A 10,664-nucleotide genomic window follows, 5' to 3' on the forward strand; every position below is an offset into this window, starting at 1 on the left:
ATTATTTTGTGATACGAAATCCAGCATATAGATCTTGTTTGCTGTGACATACTCTGGTTTTGTGTCAGAATAATAATAATAATAATAATAATAATAATAATAATAATTTAAGTTTCCTATGGATTTAAGGCAACCCAATGTGTGCCATAGTATTTATTCTTGGGCAAGGAATAGAGATGGTTTTGCCTATTCCTTCCTCTGAAAGAGAGCTTGACATTCCCTGGTATTCTCCCATCCAAGTCCTAGCCAGGGCTGACCCCGCTTAGCTCCCAAGATCCCCAGCTTTGGGGGGTATTTCAGCACTCTTACACCCCCTTCTCCTAGATTTAGGGCAACCCCTTGGATTCCACTTTAAAGCAACCCAATGTGTGCCATAGTTTTTATTCTTGGGCAAGGTCCTGTGGATTTAGGGCAATCCCCTGGATTCCATATTTTTTTGTTCTTGGTCAAGGAATAGAGGAGCTTTTGCTCGCTCCTTCCTTTGAAATTCAACCCCTAGCAATAGCGACCTCCCTTCCAAGTCCCAACCAGGGCTGACCTTGCTTAGCTCTCAAGATACGCTGCTTTTGGGGTATTTCAGCAGGCTTTAACCCCACTCTCCTGTGGATTTAGGGCAACCCCCTGGATTCCATATTGTTTTATTCTTGGTCAAGGAATAGAGGCGCTTTTGCTTGCTCTAAATTCAAGCCCTAGCAATGACGGCCCCCATCCAAGTCCTAACCAGGGCTGACCCTGCTTAGCTCCCAAGATACTCTACTTTGGGGGTATTTCAGCAGGCTTTAACCCCACTCTCCTGTGGATTTAGGGCAACCCCCTGGATTCCATATTGTTTTATTCTTGGTCAAGGAATAGAGACGGTTTTGGGTTGTTGTAGATTTTTTGGGGGCTATATGGCCATGTTCTAGAGGCATTTTCTCCTGACATTTCGCCTGCATCTATGGCAAGCATCCTCAGAGGTAGTGAGGATGCTATTGGAACTAGGAAAGTGGGTTTATATATCTGTGGAATGACCAGGGTGGGACAAAGGGTTTGCTCCTTCCTCTGAAATTCAACCCCTAGCAATGGCGGTTCCCCATCCAAGTCCTAACCAGGACTGACCTTGCTTAGCTCCCAAGATACTCTGCTTTTTGGGTACGTCAGCATCCTTTAGCCTCACACTCCTGTGGATTTAGGGTAACCCCCTGGATTCCATATTGTTTTATTCGTGGTCTAGGAATAGAGGTGCTTTTGCTTACTCCTTCCTCTGAAATTCAACCCCTAGCAATGGCAGACCCCCATCCAAGTCCCAACCAGGGTTGACCCTGCTTAGCTTCCAAGATCCCCTGCTTTGGGGATATTTTAGGACTCTTAAACCCCACTCTCCTGTGGATTTAGGGCAACCCCCTGGATTCCACATTGTTTTATTTTTGGTCAAGGAATAGAGGAGCTTTTGCTCACTCCTTCCTCTGAAATTCAACCTCTAGTAATGACGGCTTCCCATCCAAGTCCCAACCAGGGCTGACCCTGCTTAGCTCCCAAACTCAGAGGGAGTCTGGTTCTTTTAGGGTCACCCTTACACACACCAGCAGGCCTCTTACCTTATTCCACAGCTCCTGAGACCCATGGGAGGCGTTCAGTTTCTCTCCTTTCCTCTCCTTAGCCTTCCTCTTGCGACAGCCCTGCCGCCCATGCTTTTGCCACGTCCGAGCCCTTGCCCAGGCTACCATAGGGCGGCAAAAGGGCGAGGGTCCGGTTCGGGAGGCGCCAGGGTTGCTTGCCCAGAGAAGCCTCCAAGGAGAAATGAGATCCAGAAGGTGGGGATGAGAATCAGAAGGTGGAAATAAGAATCAGAAGGTGGGAATAATCAGGAGCTGTCTTTGAGGCTTCAGCAATGCCAAACTGTGCCAAAAAGGGAAGAAGGATTTGGAGGAAAGCCTCGCCCAAACTGGGGCAACCCAAGGGTGCAAATATGGTAAGGGAAACCCCTCAGAGGATCCGAGGAAAAGCTTGGCAATCAGCAGACAACAAAAAGGCGCATGGAGGAGGCGAAAGAAGGAAGGGATTCCTCCTTCCCTTTCCAGGGCGTGGAAAGCCGGCAAAAGCGGTTAGGACAAGACTAAAAGCGGGTTTTTTTTAAATGCCAAGGCATGGGAGGTTCTAATGGCAACGGGTCTTCCCGATAATCCGAATTGGTGGGTGTCGGATTGGGAGAGGAAAAGGCGAGGCGCACAAAGGCGCAAAAACGAGTCGCGTAAAAAGGAGTCGCGTAAAATCAGCAAGGGCGCACGGCTCTCTCTCTGCTTTCTCTCTCTCTGCTTTCTCTTCCTTGGAGACAAGAAAAGGTTTGAAGCAGCCCCCCAAAAATGCACACACAAAGAGAGAGGGGTTCTGTCTCCCTTTGTGTCCCCCTCCCCCCGGCCTAAATCGTCCTTGGCGGAAGGATGGAGAGGTGTTTGGAGAGATTGCTTTTCGGAGAGGCGGCGCCCACGTTCCGGTTCTCGCCGGCTCAGGAGCACCAACCCGGCTTTCCCAACCTCAGAGGCCGGCTTCTTCTCTCCCCCTCCTCCTCTTCTTCCTCCTCCTTCTCTTCCTCCTCCTTCCTCCTCCTCCTCCTCGTTGCTTGGCGAAGGGAGGCGCCTCGGCCGACGCCCACGGTTGGCATCCCACGCCGAGCACCAACCCAATGCCTTTTTGTGCCTCTTTAGAATGGAGTTAGTGGTGCCAAAGGAGGGCAGAGCTAAGCTTTGGGGTCAGGAAAACAAACACAAACATGCCCAGGGAAGAAAGGCAAAGGGAATGCCTACTCTTAAGATGCTCCTTCCAGCTGAGTCAGATCCTCCTCCATTTCCAGCATCGATATCATCGACTCTAACCAGCAGCCACGGTTTGGAGGCATGGCTCGAACCCTGGCCAAGCTTTTCTCTCTCTCCAGCTCGCTCCTTTTTTTGGTTTTCCTCTTAGCCAGAGATGGAGAGGGATGCAGGATCCAGGCCGCTTTCCTTCCTCCCTTCCTTCCTTCCTTCTCTGCTGGGTACCAAAAAGTGGGAGGGGGATGTCTTCCTGACTCATGAATATGCAAATAAAGGGGAAGGGATAAGGCAGGTCACGCCCCTTCGATTTCTTAAAGGCACCCTGCCCCCTTTCAACCTCCTTGAAGGAGGGTGTGTTCTGGAACAGTTGTTCCAGGAGCTCCAAATTTATTTGCTTTGAATTAAATGTTGGTTTGCAATCCCAGGCTTGGGATTTTGCATCAGGGTGGCTTCCTGTTATAGTTTGCAATCATAGGGCAAGCCACCTGTCTATTATAGTTAGGATCCCTGGTCCCGCCCCTCTCTGGGTTTTTTGGAGGGAAGGAGCCATCTTTCAGTTAGTCTCAGCCAGGGGCGGCTCGTACATTACGCGAAGTAAGCGTTCGCAGAACACTTTTTTTTTCCAGGGGCGCAGAGGCACCTTTGTAAATGCCCCTCGACTGCCACTTGAGGAGCGCCCCCTCAGCTCACAACAGCGAGCAGAGCCAGCGCTCAATCGTTCTCCGCGTTCGACCCCTTCCCCATGACCAGCTACCTTTCCCGATCCCCCGGCGCTCCACCCGCCTCCTCTCTCCAATCCACGGGTGGGCCAAGGGGCGGAGCTGCCGCGCCTGGCCCTCTTCGGGTCCGGAGGTGTGTCTGAAGACCCCAGCGTGCGCACCAAAAGTCGCCTCTTCTCCTGACTTTCTCTTCAGCCATTGGGACCAAGAGAGAGAGAGAGAGAGAGACCCTCTGGCTGGAGGTATCTCCCACCTCCGTTCCCTCCTTTGTTTTTGCACCTACCTTCAGGAAAGATGGGCATCTCCACCTCTCTCTCTCTCTCTCTCTCTCTCTCTTGGTCCCAATGGCTGAGGAGAAAGTCAGGAGAAGAGGTGACTTTTGGTGCACACACCGGGGTCTTCAGGCATGCCTCCAGACCCAAAGCGGGCCGGGCAAAGGAGCACGTGCAGCAAGTGTAGTTACTGGGATGTATAGTTCACCTACAATCAAAGAGCATTCTGAACTCCACCAATGATGGAATTGAACCAAGTATGTTACACAGAACTCCCACGACGAACAGAAAATATATATCAATGATTGGTTGGGGGGGGGGGTGCCAAAATACTGTTTGCTTACCATTGAAAATTACCTAGGGCCGCCTCTGGTCTCAGCAAAAGAAGTCAATGCAAAGGATGTATACAGACGTCCTCCTGTGCAAAGGCTTCGTCCCTTAAGACTTTCCGGGGGAGAACAGTCTTGAGAGACTCTAAAGATTCCCAAAGGTTCCAGGGAAACAGCCTTACAGCCCTGAGGAATTCCGGAGGGAATAACAGCTCTAACCATCAAAGCAGCTAAGTGATTACAGGCCTGTTGGTACGTCTACTCGGTTCTGAGACACAGTTCAGCCGGTAGTGGATTCAAATCAGTTAGGTTTAGGTTCACAGCAGCCTGGGAGGAGCTACAAAGGGGAATTTTCCTTTAAACAAGGTTTTTGAAGATAGTGCCTGTTTCCTGTGAACAAGATTGCAAGAGCCAAGAGACTGTTTAGAAAACTCTACAATTCCTCAGTTCTTGTGGGTTTTTTCGGGCTATATGGCCATGTTCTAGAGGCATTTCTCCTGACGTTTCGCCTGCATCTATGGCAAGCATCCTCAGAGGTGAGGTCTACAATTCCTGTTTGTTCATCAATAAAAGACTCATATATTTTTTAGCTCAAGCCTCATAAAGACTGTTTAATAAGGGAAATTTCTCTAAAGGCTTCTTTTCGGGGGCCCTGGCTTCCTGCTGGATCCAAGCCATACATCCTCTCTTAAAATCACTTCATTTCAAGTCCAGCGGCGACAGAACAGGGTGAGCTTTGGCTGGATGCACATTGCCACACAATATAGTTTCAAACTGCATGCTGTGGCAATGTAGATCCAGCCTCTGGCAGCCCATCATCTGGATCCTTTTCTCTTTCCTTCCTGCTGGCTTTAAGCATAAATGTTAAACTCATGTCCTGTGTTTTCATTCTTATCCCGTGTGTTTAATATTTTATTTATTTATTTATTACATTTCTATCCTGCCCTTCTCCCCACAAAGGGACTCAGGGTGGCCTTACATAAGCATTCGAAGATGCTATCCATATAATAATTATAATAATCTATCTATATATAAATGCTCTCTGCATAATGAGTTCCTTAAAAACAAAAGAACCAATGAACGAAATCACACCAAATTTAGCAACAGAACATTTCACAACACAAGGAGTGACCATCACTCAAAAAATTATGATTTTGTCATTTGGGAGTTGTAGTTGCTGGGATTTATAGTTCACCTACAATAAAAGAGCATTCTGAACTCCACCAATGATGGAATTGAACCAAACGTGGCACACAGGATTCCCATGACCAACAGAAAACACCAGAAGGATTTGGTGGGCATTGACCTTGACATTGGGAGTTGTAATTCACCAACATCCAGAGAGCACTATGGACGCAAACGATGATGGGTCTGGACCAAACTCAGCACAAATATTCCATATACCCAAATATGAACACAGGTGGAATTTGGGGAAATAGACCTTGACATTTGGGAGTTGTAGTTACTGGGATTTATAGTTCACCTACACTCAAAGAGCATTATGAACTCCACCAACAATGGTATTGAACCAAACTTGGCACACAGAACTCCCTTGACCAACAGAAAATACTAGAAGGGTTTGGTAGCCACTGACCTTGAGTTTTGGAGTTGTAGTTTACCTACATCCAGAGAGAACTGTGGACTCAAACAGTGAGGGATTTGGACCAAACTTGGCACAGATAGTCAATATGCCTGCATGTGAACATAGATGGAGTTTGGAGAAAATAGACCTTGACATTTGGGAGTTGTAGTTGCTGGGATTTATAGTTAATCTACAATCAAAGAGCATTCTGAACTCCACCAACGATGGAATTGGGCCAAACTTCCCACACAGAACCTCCATGACCAACAGAAAATACTATATATGATTCACACACAAACACACATATGCACGTATATGACAGATATAGTATAATAGATTTGAAAGGGACCCCTAAAGAAGGACAATTATATGTTGCATGTTCCAGAGTAAGCAAACCGAACAATCTCCACATCAGCACTGACAAAGAAACAACAAAAAATACTGTTTACCCACAAGCAGAAAGAAATTACATATATTAGAAACCAACACTTTCTCATTACTTTATTTTCCAGATCACCAGGCTGGGTCACAGCAACGCGTGGCAGGGAAAAGCTAGTAATAATAATAAACCTTTATTTATACCCCGCTACCATCTCCCGAAGGACTTGGTGCGGCTTACAAGAGGCCGAGCCCAAATACATCAACAAAACAACAACATATATATATAGGTAGAAAAAACGAAATGCAAAGATACAGAATGGGGGACAATGCCTGGCTCGAGAGCAGTACGTGTGAAAAAGATCTTGGAGTCCTCGTGGACAACAAGTTAAACATAAGCCAGGAATGTGATCTGGCGGCAAAAAAGCCAATGGGATTTTGGCCTGCATCAATAGGAGCCTAGTGTCTAGATCTAGGGAAGTCATGCTCCCCATGCTCTATTCCACTTTGGTTAGACCACACCTGGAATATTGTGTCCAATTCTGGGCACCACAATTCAAGAGAGATATTGACAAGCTGGAATGTGTCCAGAGGAGGGCGACTCAAATGATCAAGGGTCTGGAGAACAAGCCCTATGAGGAGCGGCTTAAGGAGCTGGGTATGTTTAGCCTGAGGAAGAGAAGACTGAGAGGAGATAGGTTAACCATGTATAAATATGTGAGAGGAAGCCACAGGGAGGAGGGAGCAAGCTTGTTTTCTGCTTCCCTGGAGACTATGGAACAATGGCTTCAAACTACAAGAGAGGAGATTCCATCTGAACATGAGGAAGAACTTCCTGACTGTGAGAGCCATTCAGCAGTGGAACTCTCTGCCCCAGAGTGTGGTGGAGGCTCCTTCTTTGGAAGCCTTTAAACAGAGGCTGGATGGCCATCTGTCAGGGGTGATTTGAATGCAGTATTCCTGCTTCTTGGCAGAATGGGGTTGGACTGGATGGCCCAGGAGGTCTCTTCCAACTCTTTGATTCTATGATTCTATTATTCATGGGCCATCCAGCCCACCCCATTCTGCCAAGAAGCAGGAATATTGCATTCAAATCACCCCTGACAGATGGCCATCCAGCCTCTGTTTCAAAGCTTCCAAAGAAGGAGCCTCCACCACACTCCAGGGCAGAGAGTTCCACTGCTGAACAGCTATTGATGAGGTCTCTTCCAACTCTTTGATTCTTTGATTCTATGATTCTATATCAATAGAATCACAATTAAAGCTATAAAATCCATTTTAAAACATTATATAAAATTCATTTTATAGAAATACTAACCGTCCCCTGCCACGCGTTGCTGTGGCCCAGTCTGTGTATATGTGTTTTGTGTGGGTATATGTGTGTATATATCTTTGTGTATATGTGTATATAGTGTGTTTGTGTGTATATATGTGTGTGTGTGTGTTTGCATATGTATGTGTGTGTGTATATTTATTGGTATATTTATTGGTTTTGCTTTTTAAGTCTCTTCAACTCCCATGATTCCCTAGCATTGAACCATGGCAGTTGAAGTGGTATCAAACTGCCTTAATTCAACAGTGTGAATGCACCCTGAGATTCCAGAGACCAGAGTTCAAATCCCTGCTCAGTCAAGGAAGTCTTTAGAATGACCTTTGTCCTCCTGAGAGTCACCAAATGAGTTTCAATGTCCAAGTGGGGATTTAAACCCCGATCTCCCAACGTATTTATCCTATTATCCACATCTTGGCTCTTGCTCAAAACCATATTCAGCGAGAATCTCTCCATTGAGTGTCTCGTCTTCTTTTTTTGTTTCCCAAAGAGCGTGTCCCTGGCTGTAACCCAGTTTTGGGGAGCTTTGGGAAACTCAGCATTTCCAGCCAGGGATTAAGCCTGGCTGTCTGGCTCAGCAAAGATATTAATAGAGCTCCCCTCTTCTGTTTTTGGATCTTTTTCTCCCCAAAGCTGCTAGTGGCACAGAAACGTCCCAAAGCGGAACCAATAACCCTGTGTCATTCAAAAGCTTGCTATCATCAGGATAACAGCTGGAGTCACTGAAACATATTTTCTTCCCTTCTTTGGGGCATTCCGCATGCCGAAATGTATTGTGGGGATCCATAATGTTTGCAAGACACAGCCTTATATCCCAGAATATCAAGGCAGAAAATACCACAATATCTGCTTTGAACTGGGTTATCTGAGTCCACACTCAGATAATGTGGGATTTCCTGCATTGATATTCTGGGATATAGGGCGGTGTGGAAGGGCCCAGACAGGAGGAAACCATGAAAATGAACAAAATCTGGTCACTAGTATTAAAAAGCACCATAGAATCATAGAATCATAGAATCAAAGAGTTGGAAGAGACCTCCTGGGCCATCCAGTCCAACCCCATTCTGCCAAGAAGCAGGAATGTTGCATTCAAATCACCCCTGACAGATGGCCATCCAGCCTCTGTTTAAAAGCTTCCAAAGAAGGAGCCTCCACCACACTCCGGGGCAGAGAGTTCCACTGCTGAACGGCTCTCACAGTCAGGAAGTTCCTCGTCATGTTCAGATGGAATCTCCTCTCTTGTAGTTTGAAGCCATTGTTCTGCGTCCTAGTCTCCAAGGAAGCAGAAAACAAGCTTGCTCCCTCCTCCTCCCTGTGGCTTCCTCTCACATATTTATACATGGCTATCATATCCCCTCTCAGCCTTCTCTTCTTCAGGCTAAACATGCTCAGCTCCTTAAGCCGCTCCTCATAGGGCTTGTTCTCCAGACCCTTGATCATTTTAGTCGCCCTCCTCTGGACACATTCCAGCTTGTCTCTTGAATTGTGGTGCCCAGAGTTGGACACAATATTCCAGGTGTGGTCTAACCAAAGCGGAATAGAGCATGGGGAGCATGACTTCCCTAGATCTAGACACTAGGCTCCTCTTGATGCAGGCCAAAATCCCATTGGCCTTTTTTGCCACCACATCACATTGTTGGCTTATGTTTAACTTGTTGTCCACGAGGACTCCAAGACCTTTTTCACACGTACTGCTCTCGAGCCAGGCATTGTCCCCCATGCTGTATCTTTGCATTTTGTTTTTTCTGCCTAAGTGGAGTATCTTGCATTTGTCCCTGTTAAACTGCATTTTGTTAGTTTTGGCCAATCATCTCTCTAATCTGTCCAGATCGTTTTGAATCCTGCTTCTGTCCTCTGGAGTCTTGGCTATCCCTCCCAATTTGGTGTCGTCTGCAAACTTGATGATCATGCCTTCTAGCCCTTCATCTAAGTCATTAACAAAGATGAATCAAGACCAGAATCAAGACATTCAATAATGAACACCACTCAGAAACAAAACAAGCTGTTGCACTCTAGCCCTGAAACGCCTTTTCACCAGCAGAGGAACTTCTTTCCAGGCAAACCTTTACAGAAACAAGTACATGAACCAAAACAGGAAAGTTGAATCATGAACTTGAGAGCAGAGACAGGAAAATCATCCTTTAGCAATGTTGTCTCCTATGAGAGGCTTGAAGCCAGACTACTTAATTTAAGCCTGTCCGGGCACCCATGACATCATGCCGAATACACCTGGACTTCAAGGTTTTCTCACAGATTCTATGAGAATATCTAGTGAGTCTGTTTTTTACTCCCTCTGTTCTCACTGGGTAGATGCAGGGATGCTGTGGATGTAGCATACCTGGATTTCAGGAAGGCCTTCTTTGACAAGGTCCCCCACGAACTTCTGGCAAACAAACTAGTCCAATGTGGGCGAGGCAAAACTACGGTGAGGTGGATCAGTAATTGGTTAAATTGACAAACCCAGAGGGTGCTCACTAATGCTTCCTCTTCATCCTGGAAAGAAGTGACGAGTGGAGAGCCATCATCCTGGTCCTGGTCCTGTTCAACATCTTTATTAATGACTTAGATGAAGGGCTAGAAGGCATGATCATCAAGTTTGCAGATGGGACCAAATTGGGAGGGATAGCCAATACTCCGGAGGACAGGAGCAGAATTCAAAACGATCTTGACAGATTGGAGAGATGGGCCAAAACTAACAAAATGAAGTTCAACAGGGACAAATGCAAGATACTCCACTTAGGCAGAAAAAACGAAATGCAAAGATACAGAATAGGGGACAATGCCTGGCTCGAGAGCAGTACGTGTGAAAAAGATCTTGGAGTCCTCGTGGACAACAAGTTAAACATGAGCCAATAATGTGATGTGGCGGCAAAAAAAGCCAATGGGATTTTGGCCTGCATCAATAGGAGCCTAGTGTCCAGATCTAGGGAAGTCATGCTCCCCATACTCTATTCCGCTTTGGTTAGACCACACCTGGAATATTGTGTCCAATTCTGGGCACCACAATTCAAGAGAGATATTGACAAGCTGGGATGTGTCCAGAGGAGGGCGACTCAAATGATCAAGGGTCTGGAGAACAAGCCCTATGAGGAACGGCTTAAGGAGCTGGGCATGTTTAGCCTGAAGAAGAGAAGGCTGAGAGGGGATATGATAGCCATGTATAAATATGTGAGAGGAAGCCACAGGGAGGAGGAGGGAGCAAGCTTGTTTTCTGCTTCCCTGGAGACTAGGACGTGAAACAATGGCTTCAAACTACAAGAGAGGA

At 46.6% G+C, this 10,664-nt stretch overlaps 1 protein-coding gene across 1 annotated transcript in view; it reads right to left on the bottom strand.

Annotated features, from left to right (window-relative positions):
• Positions 1 to 3,034, bottom strand: part of LOC132780893 (leucine-rich repeat and fibronectin type III domain-containing protein 1-like protein) — a 91,234-nt gene extending 88,200 nt beyond the window's left edge. The window contains exon 1 of the mRNA XM_067461083.1: positions 1,578 to 3,034. The gene's annotated coding sequence lies outside the window, so the exon portion shown is untranslated. The remainder of the gene's footprint in view (positions 1 to 1,577) is intronic.
• Between the last annotated feature and the right edge of the window lie 7,630 nt (positions 3,035 to 10,664).

The sequence above is a fragment of the Anolis sagrei genome, chromosome X (assembly GCF_037176765.1).
Source record: "Anolis sagrei isolate rAnoSag1 chromosome X, rAnoSag1.mat, whole genome shotgun sequence".
NCBI lineage: Eukaryota > Metazoa > Chordata > Lepidosauria > Squamata > Dactyloidae > Anolis > Anolis sagrei.